The sequence below is a fragment of the Pseudophryne corroboree genome, chromosome 4, assembly GCF_028390025.1.
Source record: "Pseudophryne corroboree isolate aPseCor3 chromosome 4, aPseCor3.hap2, whole genome shotgun sequence".
NCBI classification, from domain to species: Eukaryota; Metazoa; Chordata; class Amphibia; order Anura; family Myobatrachidae; genus Pseudophryne; species Pseudophryne corroboree.
In genome coordinates, this window is record NC_086447.1 from 623769461 (window position 1) to 623794664 (window position 25204).

The 25204-nt window shown below is 46.5% G+C and overlaps 1 protein-coding gene and 1 pseudogene across 1 annotated transcript in view; one reads left to right on the forward strand and one right to left on the reverse strand.

Annotated features, from left to right (window-relative positions):
* TAF5L (TATA-box binding protein associated factor 5 like) overlaps window positions 1-25204 on the reverse strand; it is a 347478-nt gene that overhangs the window by 306757 nt on the left and 15517 nt on the right. The gene's annotated exons all lie outside the window — the stretch shown is intronic.
* Window positions 5521-5639, forward strand: LOC134912368 (5S ribosomal RNA; annotated as a pseudogene).

Sequence of the window (25204 nt, forward strand, 5' to 3'; positions counted from 1 at the left end):
ATTAGCTGCGACTTTGGGATATTCAGAATCCAGCCGTGCTGTTGTAGCACTTCCTGAGATAGTGCTACGCTGACTAACAACTGCTCCTTGGACCTTGCCTTTATAAGGAGATCGTCCAAGTATGGGATAATTATAACTCCCTTCATTCGGAGGAGTATCATCATTTCGGCCATTACCTTGGTAAATACCCTCGGTGCCGTGAACAGACCAAACGGCAACGTCTGGAATTGGTAATGACAGTCTTGTACCACAAAACTGAGGTACTCCTGGTGAGGTGGGTAAATGGGGACATGTAGGTAAGCATCCTTGATGTCCAGCGACACAATAAAATCCCCCTCTTCCAGGCTTGCAATAACCGCCCTGAGCGATTCCATTTTGAACTTGAACTTCCTTATGTAAGTGTTCAAGGATTTCAAATTTAGAATGGGTCTCACCGAACCGTCTGGTTTCGGTACCACAAACATTGTGGAATAGTAACCCCGTCCCTGTTGAAGGAGGGGAACTTTGATTATCACCTGCTGAAGGTACAGCTTGTGAATTGCCGCCAGTACTACCTCCCTTTCCATGGGAGCAGCTGGCAAGGCTGATTTGAGCTAACGGCGAGGGGGAGTCGCCTCGAAATCCAGCTTGTATCCCAGAGAAACCACTTGTAGAACCCAGAGATCCACCTGTGAGCGAACCCACTGGTCGCTGAGGTTCCGGAGACGTGCCGTCACCGCACCTGGCTCCACCTGTGGAGCCCTAGCGTCATGCGGTGGACTTAGTGGAAGCAGGGGAAGATTTTTGTTCCTGGTAACTGGCTGTCTGGTGCAGCTTTTTCCCTCTATCCCTGCCTCTGGGCAGAAAGGACGCGCCTCTGGCCCGCTTGCCCTTCTGAGGCCGAAAGTACTGTACCTGATAATACGGTGCTTTCTTCGGCTGTGAGGGAATCGGAGGTAAAAAAGTCGACTTCCCAGCTGTTGCTGTGGAAACGAGGTCCAAGAGACCATCCCCAAACAATTCCTCACCCTTATAAGGCAAAACCTCCATGTGCCTTTTTGAATCAGCATCACCTGTCCACTGCCGAGTCCATAATACTCTCCTGGCAGAAATGGACATTGCATTAATTCTAGATGCCAGCCGGCAAATGTCCCTCTGTGCATCCCTCATATACAAGACAACGTCTTCTATATGCTCTATGGTTAGCAAAATAGTATCCCTGTCGAGGGAATCAATGTTATCTGACAGGGTATCGGACCAAGCTGCTGCAGCACTACACATCCATGCTGAAGCAATTGCAGGTCTCAGTATAGTACCCGAGTGTGTATACACAGACTTCAGGATAGCCTCCTGCTTTCTATCTGCAGGTTCCTTTAAGGCGGCCGTATCCTGAGACGGCAGTGCCACCTTTTTTGATAAGCGTGTGAGCGCTTTGTCCACCCTAGGGGATGTTTCCCAACGTAACCTGTCCGTTGGCGGGAAAGGGTACGCCATCAGTAACCTCTTAGAAATCACTAATTTCCTATCTGGGGAACACCACGCTTCTTCACATAATTCATTTAACTCATCAGATGGGGGAAAAGTCACTGGCTGCTTTTTCTCCCCAAACATAATACCCTTTTTAGTGGTAACCGGGTTAATATCAGAAATGTGCAAGACATTTTTCATTGCCGTAATCATGTATCGGATGGCCCTTGTGGACTGTATATTTGTCTCATCCTCATCTACACTGGAGTCAGACTCCGTATCGACATCTGTGTCTGCCATCTGAGGTAGCGGGCGTTTTTGAGCCCCTGATGGCCTCTGAGACGCCTGGGCAGGCGCGGGCTGAGAAGCCGGCTGTCCCAAAGCTGTTACGTCATCAAACCTTTTATGCAAGAAGTTGACACTGTCGGTTAATACCTTCCACATAACCACCCACTCTGGTGTCTGCCCCGCAGGCGGCGACATCACACTTATTGGCTCCTGCTCCGCCTCCACGTAAGCTTCATCAAACATGTCGACACAGCCGTACCGACACACCGCACGCACACACAGGGAATGCTCTGACTGAGGACAGGACCCCACTAAGTCCTTTGGGGAGACAGAGAGAGAGTATGCCAGCACACACCACAGCGCTATATAACAGTGGGATTTACACTAACACAGAGTGAATTTTCCCTCTATAGCTGCTTATATCACCTTTTTGCGCCTAAATTTATGTGCCCCCCCTCTCTTTTTACCCTTCTCGTAGTGTATACTGCAGGGGAGAGCCTGGGGAGCGTCCTTCCAGCGGAGCTGTGAAGAGAAAATGGCGCCGGTGTGCTGAGTGAGATAGCCCCGCCCCCTCCGTGGCGGGCTTCTCCCGCTTTTATAATAAAGTTAATGGCGGGGGATTAGGCACATATAGGGTGTTATACACTGTATTATGTGCAATTTTGCCTAAGGTATACTTATTGCAGCCCAGGGCGCCCCCCCAGCGCCCTGCACCCACCAGTGACCGGAGCGTGTGGTGTGCTGTGGGAGCAATGGCGCACAGCTGCAGTGCTGTGCGCTACCTTATTGAAGACCGGAGTCTTCTGCCGCCGTTTTTCTTCTGTTTCTTCCGTCTTCTGGCTCTGCAAGGGGGACGGCGGCGCGGCTCCGGGAACGGACGATCGAGGTCGGGCCCTGTGTTCGATCCCTCTGGAGCTATTGGTGTCCAGTAGCCTTAGAAGCACAAGCTAGCTGCAAGCAGGTAGGTTTGCTTCTCTCCCCTCAGTCCCTCGTAGCAGTGAGTCTGTTGCCAGCAGATCTCACTGAAAATAAAAAACCTAACAAATACTTTCTTTTCTAGTAAGCTCAGGAGAGCCCACTAGGTGCATCCAGCTCTGGCCGGGCACAGATTCTAACTGAGGTCTGGAGGAGGGGCATAGAGGGAGGAGCCAGTGCACACCAGATGTAGTACCTAATCTTTCTTTTAAGAGTGCCCAGTCTCCTGCGGAGCCAGTCTATTCCCCATGGCCTTACGGAGTACCCAGCATCCACTAGGACGTCAGAGAAACAACTTTAACCACCTTCTGACGCTTGAATTTATCAGGCTTTTTTGACACAGTAGTGGGATCTATTTCATCATCAATCTGGAGAACCATTTTGATAGTTTCCACTAAGTCAGGGACATCAATCTGAGTTGCAGGCTCTCCGTCAGAGGTCACTGAATCAGAGTCAGTCGGATTAATATAAGCCCCATCCGAAGAAGTATCCGAAATGTGTGGACTGAGAGGAGGATATAGAGAGGAGACAGATCTCCAGTGGTATGCCAGTCCCACTCTCCCGGCGCTTATATATATATAAAAATAACTATTCTATATATAAATATAACCAGTGTAGGCAAACAGCAGCGTATGTTTTGAGACTTGGTTAGAGTCTCTAGCATAAACTAAACAGAAAAGATCTATAAAACATCGCGCTTTAAAAGGTATAATGTAAATTATCAATGTGACAAAAATTAATTTTGAGAAAATGGCTGTGAAGTAGTCAGAAATGAGGTTGGGAGACTGTTTATGAATAATAAGAAAAGTACATTTTATTTATACCAAATCATCCACCATGTGGAGAATAAAATAAACATAAATATAGTTTTACGAAAGCATCAATTTGGTTAATATATTCAAAAATGCATGGTTTGGCTGTTATACCAACTCTATTTTAAAAGCTGTATTATAATTAGATCAATACTAAAATGTCCTTTTAGGAAACAATATATATCAGTAATTGCACTCCTTTGCACGTTCCACACAAATAGACTGATGGCTTTCAGTGCCGGCGTCCCGGCTAGGTTTATAATTCAGAGTGAACTGAAGACCGCTGCCTGTAATTCTCACAAATGTGTATAGGTCGTCCCTCCTTTCCCGGTGGTGAGGCTATCACCGCCCCGGGCGTGATATACGTGTGTCCGTATAACGGATGAAATCAAGGGACTCACCCGTCTCTCCGCTGTAATGCTCACTACCTTCTCCCCTCTCCCGGTGGTGAGGCCGTCACCGTCCCGGGTGATGTATCGGACGGTTCGTAGTTGTTACCCGCTGGGATTCCGCCGCCTGCACTTGCCCTCAGGAGACCATCCGCCACCTCATCAGGAGCATGCCCAGGCGTAGGGAGGTCATACAGGCATGTGGAGGCCACACACACACTACTGAGCCTCATTTTGACTTGTTTTAAGGACATTACATCAAAGTTGGATCAGCCTGTAGTGTGTTTTTCCACTTTAATTTTGAGTATGACTCCAAATCCAGACCTCCATGGGTTAATAAATTTGATTTCCATTGATAATTTCTGTGTGATTTTGTTGTCAGCACATTCAACTATGTAAAGTTTTAAACTTTTACAGATCAACGATTTTAACCTTTCATTTACTTGTAATTTAAATAATACATCTATTGAATTCCTGGACTTGATTTTAACTGGAGAACAAGGTACGATTTCCACCAAAAACTACATTAAATCTGTTGATAAGAACAGTTATTTACACTACAAAAGCAATCACTCAAAAAGATGGAAAGATAATATACCTTATTCGCAATTCCACCGAATCAAGAGGAACTGCAACCAAACTGGAGACTGTGAAGAACAATTGGGAATATATAGGAAAAGGTTCGAGGAGAAGAAATACCCCAAAGCGATTCTGGACAAAGCAATCAATAAGACAAGGAATCTGGAGAGAGAAAATCTGCTGATATACAAGGATAAGACAGAGAAGAAGGAGGCGGTCTCATTTATAACGACCTACAGCAACCATGAACATGCCATCAGAACTTCATTAAGAAACCACTGGCCCATACTCCTTATGGATCCAATCCTTAAGGAAATCCTCCCGATTCAACCAGAACTCGTGTTTCGGAAATCAAGAAACCTTAAAGACATCCTTGCACCGAGCATGTTACGGGAATTACCAACTGAAAATAACCTATTTACCTTACCCAAATGCACTGGATCCTACAAATGTGGACACTGCAATATCTGCAAATATCTCAACCCTAACAGAAAAACCTTCAGTACCACAGACGGCACCCAGGAGTTCAAAATTAAACAGTTCATGAATTGCAATATTACATCGGTAATATACTTAATAGAATGCACATGCCACAAAAAATATGTGGGAAAGACAAAAAGAACTCTCAAGATCAGAATACAAGAGCACGTGAGGAGTATCAAGAATAAACTGGAAACTCATCTACTTTATAGACATTTTAAACTTGAACACAACTCAAATCCGGAAGAGATGTCCTTCAAAGCCATCGAACACGTGACCAGTGGTGACAGAGGTGGAGATTTGGTTAAGAAACTCTCCCAAAGAGAAATGTTCTGGATTTTCCAACTAAAAACTACACATCCTCTCGGCTTCAATGAAGGATACGAAATTGCACCCTTTCTGTGATGAAGACAAGCAAGCAATCATGGATGTGTATAGTACATTTGACTTTATTTCACTCGGCACCCTGCACTTTTGTTAAGTTCATAAGATAGAATGTCATATATTCCCAATAAAAACCTGTTACCGTGTGAATAAGTCATTTCGCCAATGAATACAGTCACACCGCACTGGCACACGCCCAATCTCGTCCGATCTTGGAAGCTAAGCAGTGTTGGGCCCAATCAGTACCAAGTGGGTAACCACTCGAGAAGATTGGGTACTGTATAAGGGTAGACCAGAGAACTCGTAACGACAATACTATAAGGGAATAATGACACACGTATATTCACATTCTACACAACCGTATTTCTTTATATTCATTTATACCAGTCTCACTAATGCGAAATACTCCTCACTTCTATTTATAAATTAATACACCACCATTTGACACCCCTTACCCACCATTTCACGAGTTCTTAAAAGACTTAGTCCCAACCCCCCCCCCCCCCTCACTTATCACATTTTGTATCTTCCTATTAACTCTGCACTAGCCAATTAACGTTTATTATATCTATATAATTTCATTTATTTGGTATATATATATATCTATGTAATATCACACAATATATCTCACTATCCACCAAAAATTTTCCCTAACACACATATGCATTGTGTTTATATTTAAATGAAAGGTCTAAATAATATTTAATATGTAATACTCTCTGCATAAATAGTACTAAACTCTACAAGTATCCAGAAATCAGCAATAGCACTAAATCAAACCCGGGTACAAATAATTTAATCTTTTTTAATCTTTTTTAGTCCACTACGCAATTGACATATTCTTATGGTTTATTCTTTTAAGAATCGTCTTTTTAAGCTCAGTACATGTACAAATACTAATATATGCGTTTTGTGTTTGTTTTTATTTGTCTGAGCTGCTTATGCATCTCAAATACAAGGATGTGTCCGCTATTTAAAGGCTCCTCAAAGATGGCGGCCGTATGAGCTGAAAATATAAACAAAACCATTCCAAAGATGGCCGCCGCATCATTGTAGTTTAAAACTACATATCACCATGGAGATGCTGGGAGTAGCCGTGATAAGACCTCACACACCCGCCCAGCCGGAAGAAGGGCAAAAGGAGTCCCACGCCCAACCGGAAGAAGGGCAAGAACCATTTATCTCTGTGGACGTTTTTCCGGAGGCAGCGCTCGATGCGCATGCGCATTGAGACGACAAGGACACAGGAAGTGGGGCGGAAAGCGTCCTTTACGAGTTTTACTATTTTCTCCATGTACAGTTCTCGTTTTGTACTTCAAAAACCACATTTAAACTTATTATAAGTAGCCATATCCATCCTTTATATTTATAAAAAGTTTTTTGTCAGAATCTTGAATGTTAACACTAACAGGAAGTGATGTCATAGACATTCTTCCTTAATCACTACTGCTATAAATAAGAGTGTTCGCACACTAGTCCTCCACCCCTTGATGAAGTCTGAGGACGAAACGCGTTGGGTACACCTCCACTGACCCTCCATTCTCAAAGATAAGCATCATTTTTATCCTTAAAAATTTTTATCAGTAGAAAATTGTTTTTACTGATTTTATGTGATTTAGGGTTCTAGCTTAACTGCATTATTTTATCTTTATATTTTTAGTATTTTTTATTGCTCTTACTATCCAGCTTTTTATCTACTTTTTTATCCCATTATCATATTCTACACTGTATAAATAAATTTGTTACCTTTTTTTGGAAACCGTATCCCGCTATATTCTTCATAGCTATTTTTATTAGACATTGTAAGTCGCTGGTACCCCTATTCCCCCCGTCCACATCTTAACTTTAAAGGCAGCTTATCACTGCCGAATATTTAGGGGTTAGCCGACACCTTACATTTTTAAAGGAGTGTCTTTAATTACTGTATTATCTTTATATAAATATCTGTTCACACACACCTGTGGCGCCGTACCCCCACTACCCAATATATATATATATATATATATATATATATATATATATATATATATATATATATATATATATATATATACACACACACACACATACAGACACACTTATCCTCTCAGGGCACAGAATACAGTGATAGCAAGGGTGTGATACAGCAAGATGGGAAAAAAAAAAAAAAATCACACAGCAGCTACAAGCATACTTCAGTCACAAGTACAATGCAGACATAAGGTACAAAACAATATAACTGCACTGGACCAGTAAATTCACATGTAACAATAGATATGTATATGCAGAGAGATATAACAATGCACAGTAGATACTGAATGTGTATCACAGAATATTTGTACCACCTATTCTGAAGAAAGGACACTTGTTCTTAACGAACACTGTCTAAAATGACATGTAAAATAGTTCAGTGTCTGTAATAGCACGGCGCTGGGAGGGGGAGGAAGAGGAGAGAGAGAGCGAGAGAGCGAGAGAGAGAGCTCCAGGCGGGAACACCTGCAGTAGCTGGCGCCCGGAGCTGGGGGAGGCGCTACAGGTCAGTGCTTTATCCCCTCTGCTGGACCTCACCATCAGGTACTAAGGAGCCTGTGATAAAGTTTTTTAGTAAAACCGACCAGTGCCCCTTGCCCTGGTGGATATAGTGGGGTAAAAATAAGAATTTACTTACCGATAATTCTATTTCTCGTAGTCCGTAGTGGATGCTGGGGACTCCGTCAGGACCATGGGGATAGCGGCTCCGCAGGAGACAGGGCACAAAAGTAAAAGCTTTAGGATCAGGTGGTGTGCACTGGCTCCTCCCCCTATGACCCTCCTCCAAGCCTCAGTTAGGATACTGTGCCCGGACGAGCGTACACAATAAGGAAGGATTTTGAATCCCGGGTAAGACTCATACCAGCCACACCAATCACACTGTACAACCTGTGATCTGAACCCAGTTAACAGCATGATAACAGCGGAGCCTCTGAAAAGATGGCTCACAACAATAATAACCCGATTTTTGTAACAATAACTATGTACAAGTATTGCAGACAATCCGCACTTGGGATGGGCGCCCAGCATCCACTACGGACTACGAGAAATAGAATCATCGGTAAGTAAATTCTTATTTTCTCTGACGTCCTAAGTGGATGCTGGGGACTCCGTCAGGACCATGGGGATTATACCAAAGCTCCCAAACGGGCGGGAGAGTGCGGATGACTCTGCAGCACCGACTGAGAGAACTCCAGGTCCTCCTCAGCCAGGGTGTGCCCCTGACCAAGTAGCAGCTCGGCAAAGTTGTAAAGCCGAGACCCCTCGGGCAGCCGCCCAAGATGAGCCCACCTTCCTTGTGGAATGGGCATTTACATATTTTGGCTGTGGCAGGCCTGCCACAAAATGTGCAAGCTGAATTGTACTACACATCCAACTAGCAATCGTCTGCTTAGAAGCAAGAGCACCCAGTTTGTTGGGTGCATACAGGATAACAGCAAGTCAGTTTTCCTGACTCCAGCCGTCCTGGAAACCTATATTTTCAGGGCCCTGACAACATCTAGCAACTTGGAGTCCTCCAAGTCCCTAGTAGCCGCAGGTACCACAATAAGCTGGTTCAGGTGAAACGCTGCCACCACCTTAGGGAGAAACTGGGGACGAGTCCGCAGCTCTGCCCTGTCCGAATGGACAATCAGATATGGGCTTTTGTGAGACAAAGCCGCCAATTCTGACACTCACCTGGCCGAGGCCAGGGCCAACATCATGGTCACTTTCCATGTGAGATATTTCAAATCCACAGATTTGAGCGGTTTAAACCAATGTGATTTGAGGAATCCCAGAACTACGTTGAGATCCCACAGTGCCACTGGAGGCACAAAAGGGGGTTGTATATGCAGTACTCCCTTGACAAACTTCTGGATTTCAGGAACTGAAGCCAATTCTTTCTGGAAGAAAATCGACAGGGCCGAAATTTGAACCTTAATGGACCCCAATTTGAGGCCCATAGACACTCCTGTTTGCAGGAAATGCAGGAATCGACAGAGTTGAAATTTCTTCGTGGGGCCTTCCTGGCCTTACACCACGCAACATATTTTCGCCACATGTGGTGATAATGTTGTGCGGTCACCTCCTTCCTGGCTTTGACCAGGGTAAGAATGACCTCTTCCGGAATGCCTTTTTCCCTTAGGATCCGCCGTTCAACCGCCATGCCGTCAAACGCAGCCGCGGTAAGTCTTGGAACAGACATGGTACTTGCTGAAGCAAGTCCCTTCTTAGCGGCAGAGGCCATGAGTCCTCTGTGAGCATCTCTTGAAGTTCCGGGTACCAAGTCCTTCTTGGCCAATCCGGAGCCACGAGTATAGTTCTTACTCCTCTACGTCTTATAATTCTCAGTACCTTAGGTATGAGAAGCAGAGGAGGGAACACATACACCGACTGGTACACCCACGGTGTTACCAGAACGTCCACAGCTATTGCCTGAGGGTCTCTTGACCTGGCGCAATACCTGTCCAGTTTTTTGTTCAGGCGGGACGCCATCATGTCCACCTTTGGTCTTTCCCAACGGTTCACAATCATATGGAAGACTTCCCGATGAAGTCCCCACTCTCCCGGGTGGAGGTCGTGCTGAGGAAGTCTGCTTCCCAGTTGTCCACTCCCGGAATGAACACTGCTGACAGTGCTATCACATGATTTTCCGCCCAGCGAAGAATCCTTGCAGTTTCTGCCATTGTCCTCCTGCTTCTTGTGCCGCCCTGTCTGTTTACGTGGGCGACTGCCGTGATGTTGTCCTACTGGATCAATACCGGCTGACCTTGAAGCAGAGGTCTTGCTAAGCTTAGAGCATTGTAAATTGCTCTTAGCTCCAGTATATTTATGTGGAGAGAAGTCTCCAGACTTGATCACACTCCCTGGAAATTTTTTCCTTGTGTGACTGCTCCCCAGCCTTTCAGGCTGGCATCCGTGGTCACCAGGACCCAGTCCTGAATGCCGAATCTGTGGCCCTTTAGTAGATGAGCACTCTGCAGCCACCACAGAAGAGACACCCTTGTCCTTGGAGACAGGGTTATCCGCTGATGCATCTGAAGATGCGATCTTTTTCCCAGCAGATCCCACTGAAAAGTTCTTGCGTGGAATCTGCCGAATGGAATCGCTTCGTAAGAAGCCACCATTTTTCCCAGGACCCTTGTGCATTGATGCACTGACACTTGGCCTGGTTTTAGGAGGTTCCTGACTAGCTCGGATAACTCCCTGGCTTTCTCCTCCGGGAGAAACACCTTTTTCTGGACTGTGTCCAGAATCATCCCTAGGAACAGCAGACGTGTCGTCGGAGACAGCTGCGATTTTGGAATATTTAGAATCCACCCGTGCTGTCGTAGAACTACTTGAGATAGTGCTACTCCGACCTCCAACTGTTCTCTGGACCTTGCCCTTATCAGGAGATCGTCCAAGTAAGGGATAATTAAGACGCCTTTTCTTTGAAGAAGAATCATCATTTCGGCCATTACCTTGGTAAAGACCCGGGGTGCCGTGGACAATCCAAACGGCAGCGTCTGAAACCGATAGTGACAGTTTTGTACCACGAACCTGAGGTACCCTTGGCGAGAAGGGCAAATTGGGACATGGAGGTAAGCATCCTTGATGTCCAGGGACACCATATAGTCCCCTTCTTCCTGGTTCGCTATCACTGCTCTGAGTGACTCCATCTTGATTTGAACCTTTGTATGTAAGTGTTCAAATATTTCAGATTTAGAATAGGTCTCACCGAGCCGTCTGGCTTCAGTACCACAATATAGTGTGGAATAATACCCCTTTCCTTGTTGTAGGAGGGGTACTTTGATTATCACCTGCTGGGAATACAGCTTGTGAATTGTTTCCAATACTGCCTCCCTGTCGGAGGGAGACGTTGATAAAGCAAACTTCATGAACCGGCGAGGGGGAGACGTCTCGAATTTCCAATCTGTACCCCTGGGATACTACTTGTAGGATCCAGGGGTCCACTTGCGAGTAAGCCCACTGCGTGCTGAAACTCTTGAGACGACCCCCCACCGCACCTGTTTGTACGGCCCCAGCGTCATGCTGAGGACTTGGCAGAAGCGGTGGAAGGCTTCTGTTCCTGGGAATGGGCTGCCTGCTGCAGTCTTCTTCCCTTATGGGGACGAAAGGACTGAGGCTGAAAAGACGATGTCTTTTTCTGCTGAGATGTGACTTGGGGTAAAAAGGTGGATTTTCCAGCAGTTGCCGTGGCCACCAGATCCGATGGACCGACCCCAAATAACTCCTCCCCTTTATACGGCAATACTTCCATGTGCCGTTTGGAATCTGCATCACCTGACCACTGTCGTGTCCATAAACATCTTCTGGCAGATATGGACATCGCACTTACTCTTGATGCCAGAGTGCAAATATCCCTCTGTGCATCTCGCATATATAGAAATGCATCCTTTAAATGCTCTATAGTCAATAAAATACTGTCCCTGTCAAGGGTATCAATATTTCCAGTCAGGGAATCCGACCAAGCCACCCCAGCGCTGCCCATCCAGGCTGAGGCGATCGCTGGTCGCAGTATAACACCAGTATGTGTGTATATACTTTTTAGGATATTTTCCAGCCTCCTATCAGTTGGCTCCTTGAGGGCGGCCGTATCTGGAGACGGTAACGCCACTTGTTTTGATAAGCGTGTGAGCGCCTTATCCACCCTAAGGGGTGTTTCCCAACGCGCCATAACTTCTGGCGGGAAAGGGTATACCGCCAATAATTTTCTATCGGGGGAAACCCACGCATCATCACACACTTCATTTAATTTATCTGATTCAGGAAAAACCACATGTAGTTTTTTCACACTCCACATAATACCCTTTTTTGTGGTACTTGTAGTATCAGAAATATGTAACATCTCCTTCATTGCCCTTAACAAGTAACGTGTGGCCCTAAAGGAAAATACGTTTGTTTCTTCACCGTCGACACTGGAGTCAGTGTCCGTGTCTGTGTCGACCGACTGAGGTAAAAGGACGTTTTAACGCCCCTGACGGTGTTTGAGACGCCTGGACAGGTACTAATTGGTTTGCCGGCCGTCTCATGTCGTCAACCGACCTTGCAGCGTGTTGACATTATCACGTAATTCCTTAAATAAGCCATCCATTCCGGTGTCGACTCCCTAGAGAGTGACATCACCATTACAGGCAATTGCTCCGCCTCCTCACCAACATCGTCCTCATACATGTCGACACACACGTACCGACACACAGCACACACACAGGGAATGCTCTGATAGAGGACAGGACCCCACTAGCCCTTTGGGGAGACAGAGGGAGAGTTTGCCAGCACACACCAAAAACGCTATAATTATACAGGGACAACCTTTATATAAGTGTTTTTCCCTTATAGCATTTTAATATATACAGGTTGAGTATCCCTTATCCAAAATGCTTGGGACCAGAGGTATTTTGGATATCGGATTTTTCCGTAATTTGGAATAATTAGATACTATAATGAGATATCATGGTGATGGGACCTAAATCTAAGCACAGAATGCATTTATGTTACATATACACCTTATACACACAGCAGGAAGGTAATTTTAGCCAATATTTTTTATAACTTTGTGCATTAAACAAAGTGTATCTACATTCACACAATTCATTTATGTTTCATATACACCTTATATACACAGCCTGAAGGTCATCTAATACAATATTATTAATAACTTTGTGTATTAAACAAAGTTTGTGTACATTGAGCCATCAAAAAACAAAGGTTTCACTATCTCACTCTCACTCAAAAAAGTCCGTATTTCGGAATATTCCGTATTTCGGAATATTTGGATATGGGATACTCAACCTGTATATACATATCGCCAAATAAGTGCCCCCCCTCTCTGTTTTAACCCTGTTTCTGTAGTGCAGTGCAGGGGAGAGCCTGGGAGCCTTCCCACCAGCATTTCTGTGAGGGAAAATGGCGCTGTGTGCTGAGGAGAATAGGCCCCGCCCCCTTTTCGGCGGGCTTCTTCTCCCGTTTTTCTGAGACCTGGCAGGGGTTAAATACATCCATATAGCCCCCAGAGGCTATATGTGATGTATTTTTAGCCAGAATAAGGTACTATCATTGCTGCCCAGGGCGCCCCCCCCAGCGCCCTGCACCCTCAGTGACCGCTGCTATGAAGTGTGCTGACAACAATGGCGCACATCTGCAGTGCTGTGCGCTACCTTATGAAGACTGAAAAGTCTTCTGCCGCCGGTTTCTGGACCTCTTCACTTTTCGGCATCTGCAAGGGGGTCGGCGGCGCGGCTCCGGGACGAACCCCAGGGTGAGACCTGTGTTCCGACTCCCTCTGGAGCTAATGGTGTCCAGTAGCCTAAGAAGCCAATCCATCCTGCACGCAGGTGAGTTCACTTCTCTCCCCTAAGTCCCTCGATGCAGTGAGCCTGTTGCCAGCAGGACTCACTGAAAATAAAAAAACCTAACAAAACTTTTACTCTAAGCAGCTCTTTAGGAGAGCCACCTAGATTGCACCCTTCTCGGCCGGGCACAAAAATCTAACTGAGGCTTGGAGGAGGGTCATAGGGGGAGGAGCCAGTGCACACCACCTGATCCTAAAGCTTTTACTTTTGTGCCCTGTCTCCTGCGGAGCCGCTATCCCCATGGTCCTGACGGAGTCCCCAGCATCCACTTAGGACGTCAGAGAAAAGAAGAAAAGAACAAAAGCATTTGTTGTACGGATATAGTGGGGTCCCTGTGCGAAACAGTGTCCACGCCAGCAGAGCGATCCATCTCCCAATGATCGCGATTTAACTGGTGGGTCGCACATGACCCTGGAAAGCAGCGGTGGTGTGCCAATGAACCGGTGCGTCCCTGCTGTAAGTACCCGGAAACTAGGGCGCGGGAGTATACAGCGAGGAAGGTGATGGAGCCGCAGCACAGCATGTCCCCAGGACATAAGAAGTGCAGCGGCCCTTGAAGTCTTCATTAAAGCTCTTTTCAGGGCACCAACTTTAAAAGTGAGCTCCTGTGCACGGAGGCGGGGTTATAGAGGAGGCAGTGCGGTGCGGTGCATCCTGTTAACAGCCAAAGCTTTTAGCCAGTTTGTGCCTCGGATCAAGATCCAACTCTACACCCCAATGTTTTTCCCTGTGGAATCCCAATGTACCCCGCTGCAGAAAGTGCTAATTTTTAAAGTGTTTCTGGCTAGAAGTGGACCTGAACTTAGGTTATAATATGGATTTCATTAAGGAAGGAAGTTAATGGGATCGTGTACGATCTTCTTAGATAATCGGGAAACCTATGAATCCACTGACTGGATTCTCTCCTAGTTCTCTACCTAGTCTCAGAGAGCTATGGTAACCTAGTCGATGGTTCAGTCTGTCCTGAAGCCAATCCGGATCTCGGTGTATCTGTGCATTCGCCTTCTGGGGAAAATGGTGGCCTCTTACGAGGCGCTTCAGTACGGAAGGTTTCATGCGAGGCCCTTCCAACTAGATCTATTGGACAAACGGTCCCTGTCGAATCTGCACATGCACCAGAGGATCCGTCTGCCGCCAAGAGCCAGGATCTCCCTTCTGTGGTGGCTACAGACTTCTCACCTCATCGAGGGTCAGAGGTTCGGGATTAAGAATTGGATTCTTCTAACCACAGATGCAAGCCTCAGAGGTTGAGGGGCAGTCACCCAGGGGGTGCAGTTTCACATAAGATTGTCAAGTCAGGAAGTCGTCCTTCCAATAAACATCCTGGAACGCAGGGCTATCTACAATGCCCTTCTGCAAGCCTCATCTCTATTTCGGAATGAAGCCATTCAAGTCCAGTCGGACAATGTGGCAGCGGTACTGTACATAAACCAACAGGGCGGAACAAAAAGCAGAGCAGTAATGTCAGAGGTGTCAAGAACTCTCCTCTGGGCAAAAAAACACGCTGTGGCGTTGTCGGAGGTCTTCTTTCTGGGACTAGACAACTGGGAAGCAGACTTCCTCAGCAGAAACGACCTGCACCCTGGGGAGTAGGGCCTTCACCATAAAGTTCGCATAGTCCTGTATATGTTGCAGGAACAAAATTACCTCCTCTTGAGTTAAGGTGTCTAACCCCTCAATAAGGTTACCCGACCATTTAGCAATGGCTTTTGTAATCCACCCACATGCTATAGTGGGTCTCTGGGCCACCCCAGCAGCTGTATCCAATGATTTGAGCGTAGTCTCAATTTTACGCTCAGCCGCGTCTTTTAGGGAGGCTGCACCCGGGACAGGTGATACAATTTTTCGTGAGAGCATGGATACTGAGGCATCCACTATTGGTGGATTTTCCCATTTTTTTCCCATCCACAGAAGGAAAAGGAAAAGATGATACCAACCGTTTAGGGATTAGACATTTTTTATCAGGATTAACTCACGGTTCTTCAAACAGGGTTTTCCTTTGACACAGGAAAAGTGGCTGAGGGTTTCTTCTTTATATTAAAATAAGATTCCTCACTGTCCTCTGTTACTTTATCAGGGAGATCTAGAGACTTTCTATTCCTTGTGACAGAGTAACCTTTCCCATCTCTGAGTCCACCTCACCCTCCACCATGTCTGACCCCTCATCATCAGAGTCAGATTCCAGGATATGGGCCAAAGTATGTTTTTGCGGACAAATGACAAGGGACTGAGACGATGGCTTGAGTACTGAGGGGGATATTCAATTATACCCTGTAAAACATCGGCCGGTTTTCAGACTTTTTTACGACGTTTCACCGATTATTTTTTTATTTCCTTTTTTACAGGCTACCCAGATTGATAGCCTGTAATATAAATAAATAAATGATATATATATATATATATATATATATATATATATATATATATATATATATATATATATATATATATATATATATATATATATAAACAACACCTTTCTCCCAAAAACACACAGGTTCAGTGAAACCTGTGTGTTTTCATATGAAACAGCCTTGTTTTTGTACGAAAAATAGGATTTTAATTACCTAACGGTAAATCCTTTTCTCGTAGTCTGTAGAGGATGCTGGGGTCCATATTAGTACCATGGGGTATAGACAGGTCCACCAGGAGCCATTGGCACTTTAAGAGTTTAATAGTGTGGGCTGGCTCCTCCCTCTATGCCCCTCCTACCAGACTCAGTTTAGAAACTGTGCCCGAGGAGACGACATACTTCGAGAGATGGAAATACACAGAGAGTGGCGAGATTCATACCAGCTCACACAACAGGCAAATCCGGCTAACATGACGGAAAACTCAGCAACAGCTGAAACAGTAAATAACGCAGAACTTACCTAGGAACCAGGCAGTACTGAACTATAAAACCAATGCAGGAAACCGAAGCGCTTGGCGGGCGCCCAGCATCCTCTACGGACTACGAGAAATGGATTTACCGTTAGGTAATTAAAATCCTATTTCCCATGTGTCACTACTACAAAGACCCTGCTGTGTCACTCCAGCCAGCTCTCTCATGTGTCACTCCTGCCAACACCCTCCTGTCACTCCAGCCAGCTCTTCCATGTGTCATCCTGCTACCACCACCCACCTATGTCACTCCAGCCAGCTCTCCCATGTGTCACTCCTGCCAACACCCTCCTGTCACTCTAGCCAGCTCTTCCATGTGTCATCCTGCTACCACCCACCTATGTCACTCCAGCCAGCTCTCCCATGTGTCACTCCTGCCAACACCCTCCTGTCACTCCAGCCAGCTCTTCCATGCGTCACTCCTGCTACCACCCACCTATGTCACTCCAGCCAGCTCTCCCATGTGTCACTCTAGCCCTCCCTCATGTATCACTACAGCCCACCCCCCATCAACTCATGCCATTGCAGCAGCCCCTAATGTGTCCTCTGTTTGCTTGTGAGTGTCTCACCTCTAGTATCTGGCTCCTTCAGTTTTCAGTCCCTGTAGCGCTGCTGCGTGTCTAGCTGGAGTGCAGCGGTTTCCTTATCTGTTGTGGTCACATGATTTAGAGTGTTGGGAGCCAAATTTGAATAAAAAAAGAGCCACATGCGGCTCAAGAGCCACAGGTTGGCCGCCCCTGTCCTAGAGGATGCTGGGGTCCATATTAGTACCCAGAACGGGAGGGAGAGTGTGGAGGCTCCTGCAAGACTGCTTGACCAAACTTGAGGTCATCAGAGGCCAAAGTATCGAACTTGTAAAACTTACCAAACGTGTTCGACCCAGACCAAGTAGCTGCTCGGCAAAGCAGTACAGCAGACACACCCCGGGCAGCCGCCCATGAAGAGCCCACCTTACGAGTAGAATGGGCCTTCACAGATTTTGGACACGGCAACCCTGCCGTAGAATATACATGCTGGATGGTGAACCTGATCCAGCGTGAAATCGACTGCTTAGAAGCAGGAAACCTAATTTTCTTAGAATCATAGAGGACACACAGAGTCAGATTTTCTATGACGAGCCGTCCTCTTCACATAAATTTTCAAAGCCCTCACAACATCCAAGGCCTTTGAAGCAATTGAGGAGTCAGTAGCCACTGGCACCACAATAGGTTGGTTGATATGAAAAGCTGATACTACCTTAGGAAGGAACTGCGGACGACTCCTGAGTTCCGCCCTAACTTTATGGAAGATCAGATAGGGACTTTTCCAAGACAAAGCCCCCAATTCCAACATGCGTTGAGCAGAAGCTAAGGCCAACAAAGTGACCGCCTTCCACGTGAGAAACTTGATGTCAGCCTACTGTAGAGGCTCAACCCAAGCTGATTAGCTGATTGCAGGAACTGCAACACCACATTAAGATCCCAGGGTGCCGTCGGCGCCACAAAGGGAGGCTGGATGTGCAGAACCCCTTTCAAAAAGGTCTGAACCTCAGGGAGGACAACTAATTGTTTTTGGAAGAAAATGGACAAAGATGAGATCTGGACCTTGATGGAGCCCAATCTCAGGCCCATATCCACACCTGCTTGCAGGAAAAAGAGAAAACATCCAAGTTGAAACGCCACCACATGAAATTTCTTGGATTCACACCAAGAGACATATTTTTTCCAAATCCATGGTAATGTTTAGACGTTACCCCCTTCCCAGCCTGTATCAGGGTAGGAATAACCTCACTCGGGATACCCTTCCGAGCTAAGATCAGGCGTTCAACCGCCATGCAGTCAAACGTAGCCATGATAAGTCTCGATAAGCGAACGACCACTGCAGTAGCAGATCCTCCCAAAGAGGTAAGGGCCTTGGATCTTCCAGCAGAAGATACAGCAGATCCGCGTACCAATCCCTCCTTGGCCAGTCCGGAGCATTAAGAAGTGCAAGAACCTTTGTTCTTCTAACCAGTTGAAGAACTTTTGGTATCAGAGGAAGTGGAGGGAACACATACACTGACGTGAACACCCACTGTGTTACCAGTGCGTCCACCGCCAGTGCCTGCGGGTCTCTCAACCTGGAACAGTATCTCCGCAGCTTCTTGTTGAGGCGGGAGGCCACCATGTCTATGTGAGGAACCCCCACCAACCAGTTACCTCAAACACCTCCGGGTGGAGGCCCCACTCTCCTGGATGGAGATAGTGTCTGCTGAGGAAGTCTGCTCCCCAGTTGTCTACTCCGGGAATGAAGATTGCCGACATCGCCATCGCGTTTCTTTCTGCCCAGAGGAGGATTCTTGACACATCTGACATGGCAGCCCTGCTCTTCGTTCTGCCTTGTCGGTTTATGTAGGCCACTGTGGTCACGTTGTCCGACTACACCTGAACAGCAGGATCCTGTGGAAGGTGTGCTGCTTGCAGAAGGCCGTTGTACACAGCTCTTAGCTCCAGGATGTTTATTGGGAGAAGGGATTCTTGATTCGACCACCTTCCTTGGAAGGTTTCCCCCTGAGCGACTGCTCCCCAACCTCTTAGACTTGCATCTGTGATTAGAAGGATCCAGTCCTGAACTCCGAACCTTCGGCCTTCCAGAAGGCGTGGTAGTTGTAGCCACCAGAGAAGCGAAATCCTGGCTTTCGGTGACAGATGCATCCTCTGGTGCATATGTAGGCGAGATCCTAACCACTGGTCCAAGAGATCCAGCTGAAAGGATCGAGCATGAAACCTTCCATACTGTAGAGCCTCGTAGGAGGCAACCATCTTCCCCAGCAGGCGGATGCACTGATGAACCGATACCCGGATAGGCGTCAAGACATCCGGACCATTGTTTGTATCACCAATGCTTTCTTCACTGGTAGAAAAACCCTCTGCACTTCCGTGTCTACGATCATCCCCAGGAAAGACAGCCTTCTTGTCGGCTCCAGATGAGACTTTGGAAGGTTCAGGATCCAACCGTGCTCCTTGAGCAGTTGTGTCGTGAGAGCAATGGATCTTAACAACTTCTCCCTGGACGACACCTTGATCAGGAGATCATCCAGATACAGAATTATGTTCACCCCTTGCTTGCAGAGGAAAACCATCATCTCTGCCATCACCTTGGTGAAGACTCTCGGTGCTGTGGAGAGGCCGAACGGCAACGCCTGAAACGGATAGTGATCGTTTAACATTGCAAACCTGAGATATGCCGGATGCAGCGACTAAATGGAAATGTGGAGGTACGCATCCGTGATGTCCAGGGACACCAGGAACTCTCCCTCCGTCAGTCCAGAGATGACAGCCTTCAGAAACTCCCTCTTGAATTTGAACTCCCTGAGATAAGGGTTCAAAGATTTTAAGTTCAGAATTGGCCGTACCGAACCATCCGGCTTCGGTATCACGAAAAGGTTTGAATAGTAACCCTTGTTCCACTGATGCGGCGGAACTGGAACAATGACCTCGGACACTACCAATTTTCGGATAGAATCCAGAAGAATTGTTCTGTCTGCTGGCAGAGCTGGCAAGCCTGATTTGAAGAAACAGCGAGGTGGGAGAGTTTGAAACTCCAGCCGGTACCCCCTGGACACTATATCCAGGCCAGATGACATCCAGTCATGGCTGAAATGCCGGAGTCTTGCTACCACCTGACCTTCCTCCAGGCTGTGCTGTCCACCGTCATGCGGAGGACTTTGAGGTACCAGAAGCAGGCTTCTGGTCTTGGGAACCTGCGGGAGCAGGCTTCATTCCTTTAGCACGACCACCTCTGAAGAAGGTGTGAGAAGGCTTGTTCTTTCTAGGCCTCGCGGGTCGAAAGGACTGTGATGTGGCTTGTGTAAAAGGCTTCTTCGTAGGCAGAGCAGCTTAGGGGAGAAAAGGAGACTTACCCGCGGTAGCCGTGGCAATCCACGCATCCAGCGCCTCCCCAGAGACTGACCTGTATAGGGTAGGCCCTCCACACTTTTCCTGGATTCCGCGTCCGCAGACCATTGCATTGGCGCAGCCAGAGACCCCTGCAAGCCGAGATGGACATGGAGTATATGCCCGCAGCCATGGAACCCAGGTCCTTCATGGAATCTCCCGGGAACCCTGCAGAATCCTGAATATTACGTAAAAATAAATCAACGTCACCTTTATCCACCATAGTCAAGTCCTTCTGCACAGTGATTGACCACCTGGCTATAGCTTTAGAAATCCATGCACAGGCAATAGTAGGCCGCAGTATAGCCCCTGAGGCCGTGTCCTTCAGCACGGTAGATCCCGGGACTGGTAAAACCACCTGTTTTGACAGCCTGGAGACAGAGGCGTAAACTATCGGCGGATACTCCCACTTCTTTCTATCTTCCTCTGGGAAGGTAAAAGCAACCAAGACCCTCCTAGGGATCTGGAATTTTTTCTCCAGATTTTCCCAGGCTTTATCAAAGATAGCATTTAATTCCTTATATGCTGGGAAGGTGAGAGGGGCCTTCTTACTGTCCGTGAAAAAGTCCTCCTCAACCTGCTCAGGAGTTGTGTCAGAAATGTGCAACACATCCCGTACGGATTCAATCATCAACTGCACCCCCTTAGCAAGTGATACAGCCCCCCTCGACACATCTGCAGTGTCATCATGCATAATCTTGGCAAGTGCACGTTTGTGAGAATGTACCGCAGGAGACCCTGAGGGAGCAGTATCAGACCATACAACCATAGAGGATTGCAGTACCTGAGTGGCATGCTCAGTTCTAGCAACCCTTTCAGGAATCGGAGACAGAGTACCCCTAAGCGAGGGTAACCACTCCGGTTCTCTAGCTGGGATCTGCGCTACAACAGTGCAATCCTGATTACATGGGATGGGATCTTCGTGAGAAGATAAATCCTCTGCAGTATATGAAACAGAGTCTCTAGACATGTTTGCAAATACACACCAATCACCCCACATACACACAGGGTACTGGGCAGACAGCGTTTACCCCCCCAAGAATGGCAAAGACCCACAGAGATTGGAGCCAACCCACACACAGCGCTATTATAGGTTTAGGGAGACCCTAAACCAGCGCTGTCTCCCTTAATAGGTGACACAGCCTTTACACAGCATCCCCTCCCTTCTACAACCCTCTCGTACCGTACAGATCGCTGAAGTTGCACTGGAGGGACTGATCTTCCACTTGCATCCGACTGCAGGCAAAAAAATGGCACTGAAACACTGCTGGGTCTGCTCTGAGAAGCTCCGCTCCCTTAATGGCGCAGTCTTCCCGCTCTTCAAGATTATACTGGCCTGAGGATTTTAAGTGCTGGCTGAGATCCGCAGACCCCGTGTCGAAGTAAAAAATATTACATATAGAGAACATAAAGACTCCACATATTATGAGTCGCTATGCTTGCAAATACGCGCAGCGAGTATAGCAATACATGGTAACATATGCATTTACACAGACATGCCACAAAGACAGATTCGACACATATTTCATACAGCACATAAATTGAACTTATCAAGCGCCAGACATCATAAGGTTTTAAATTTTATAATGGAGTAACGTCATGTTTGTGTATTATTGGAGCGGAGCAAGATGGACATGTCGTGCTTGGTATCAAATAAGAAGTATTCATTCCGAGTAATGCCCCTAGTCAAAATGAGCTCGGAAATGTTTGTTGGACCATGTACAGACCCTTAATACGGGATGAGAAGGATTGAATGAATACTTCGCATGACCTAGAAGCTTGTTGACTTTTCTTTTTGTCTTTTGCAGTACTAGAAAATTCTCCATCTGGATAAGATCACTGGCAAACACTAATTCGGCAAATGGGAGGAACGAAAGAAGTGCAACATTACCCTTTGACAAAAACCTGCTGAAGTTACGATTGGGCCTCTATTATGCTAAACCCTTTCCTTTCCTTTTTTTTCCCGAACAGAAATGGCCCCTGACTGACGTAACAAACTTTGTTAAATATGAAATACATATATTGTACTCCCGCTCAGGAAGTACAAGGTATGTTAGATACCCTCAAAGACTAATGTTGCATTACACTGTTCTAGATTCATGTACATCACAGGTAGAGGAAATTATCTCACAGATACCGAGTTCCCTATGAACTTGGGGTGGACAGGACACTGGATTGATGGTTGAAGTAGTCCCAGTAGTAAAACAGCATGCACAAGCTTAAAAGGGGGGTAGACCAAGTAAATAATCAATTCCCCGTAGTGCCCAATCCAGTTGTCATTTTAATAAAATCCCCTCCACCTCTACAAACTTATCTGTCACCAAACTCTATTCTATTTCTCCAGTTTCCTCTTCGTCTTTTGCGTTCACACAGGGTGGTACAATACATGGACCCGATTACAGTTCAAACACTACATGGTCCTTCAGACTACATTGGTTCTTCAGAGTTCTGCCCGAACCCAGTAAATCTCACCAGCATGATACCACCAGTATTACTGCAGTGTGCCTTGTCATGCATAAAGGGTGGAGGAAGGATGAGAATACTGGTGAAGGGAAATTTTGTATAGACACTGATATGCCCGTTGAACGCAGACCTGATATTTTCTTCTTCTTTCTCTACTCTAGAGATGTTTTTTTTTTCTTTGAGTTATGCTCATGGTACTCTACATTGCAAACACACAACAGTTAAATTAAGATACAAATTTGTGTTCCCTGCAGGAAAAGGAGGTCTGGAAGTCGAAGGGGTGTGGTTAGGAGTCCCTGGGACTCTGGAGAGATGGACAAGGTAAGTCAGTGGCCTCCAGGACGTACAGATGTAGCCACCTTTATCTTGAGTGGCTGAGGCGTTTGTCCCGATCGAGCATACGCAGCGAAGGGAGGCGCGCCTAGTCACAGAGAGGCGTACCTAATCGCACAGAGGCAGACAGAGCGTTTGGCGTTACCTTTACGTGTAATACCTGCGATCAGCCACCAGATGTCGCTTTTTACAATCACCACTGAGCATGCGTGTGGTCTCCCGTAAAATACAATACTGAAATATATAATAAGGACTACTTTACTAAGGCGTCTCATTACGCTGCATACAGTAAATACTCATTACGCTGCATTATTTAATACAGTATATACGACACAGACGCAAATAGTACAGCATACAGTATATGATCCATCTACAGTACTTTATGAATATGTGAGCGTCCAAGTCCCGCAACAACATAAAACCAGTAGTGTACACTGTCGCAAATGGATGTGTTAGAAGTTCACTATTGCCTCTCAAGATTAGGAATTTTGTACAGTATGTTATCGTCCTAATCCCGTAGCCATTACAGCATAATCAAAACCAATGGATTTATTCATCTGTCTGCGGCGAAGTGGTGAAGTGTTTCGCTTCCTATACTCAGAGTCCCGGGTTCGATTCCTAAAGTACGAATGCATGTTAGTTTTTTTCAGACACTTTATTATTTTTTTTATTCACATAAACCAGGGCAAAGCTGCATGAGCGGTTCTACTGTTAAGGTTCTATGCACCGTACAGTACACATACAATTCTGTAGCTGGGCAGACTCAATAGAAATGGCTACCACCTATGACTCCTTGCCCCACAGAGGCCCTAGGCTACGGAGCAAGTAACAGTCCAGATTGTACAGGCTATGGGGCAATGCTGAAGGAGCGTCACAATCCCCTAGCTAAAATACACAGGGGCGACAGGAATAAGCGAGGTCTACAGTACAGTATGCACATTATGGTACACCGGACTCGATCGCATAGCACACTGGCAAAATGGCCGCCGCCCCTGAACCCTTTTGCAGGCTATGGGGCAATGCTGAAGGAGCGTCACAATCCCCTAGCCAAAATACACAGGGGCGATAGGGATAAGCTAGGTCTGCATACAGTATTACGGTACACCGGACTCAATCGCATAGCACACTGGCAAAATGACCACTACCCCTGAACCCCCACCTCGTGGCAGGCAGCACTCGGGTATGGAGTGAGAAATGGCATAAGTTGTGCAGGCTAAGGGGCAATGCTGAAGGAGCGTCACAATCCCCTAGCCAAAATACACAGAGATAAGCGAGGTCTATGCACATTACGTTACACCGGGCTCGATCGCATAGCAAACTGACAAAACACAAGTTTTACATAAAGCAGGCCAAAGCTGCAGGAGAGTTTCTACTGTAAAGGTTCTATGCACCGTACGGTACACATACAACTCTATAGCAGTGCAGACTCAATTGAAATGGCTACCGCCTGTGACTCCTACAGTAGCTTCTAGGCACTTCCTTCCCATTGGTGTTGGTTTACAGTATGCCGTAGTGGACTCGGACGCTCATGTAATTGCATTTCAAAGGCACAGTATTTTCCATCGTCTCCCCCTACCCCCATCGCCCTTCCCCCCTGGGAGCCTGCACAGGGAGGGAAATCAGGTCCTGTGCAATACACAAACGCCGAAGATCTACAGTACTGTTTTGCTCAGTTAGTAGCGTCAGAATACACTCATTTCATTCCCGCTGTGTAGTTGCATTTAGCGTAAAGAATCGCTCCTGCAGATGTATTCTGATTTATATGTAACTTGTGTACACCTTTCCATTGACTGTCTTACAATGTAAATAAAGTAATACAGTGTATTATTACAATAAAAAAAAAAAAAAAAAAAGAAGGCACATCAGGTCTCGAACCCTGGACCCCCAGCGTGGGAGGTGGGAGCCTTCACCCC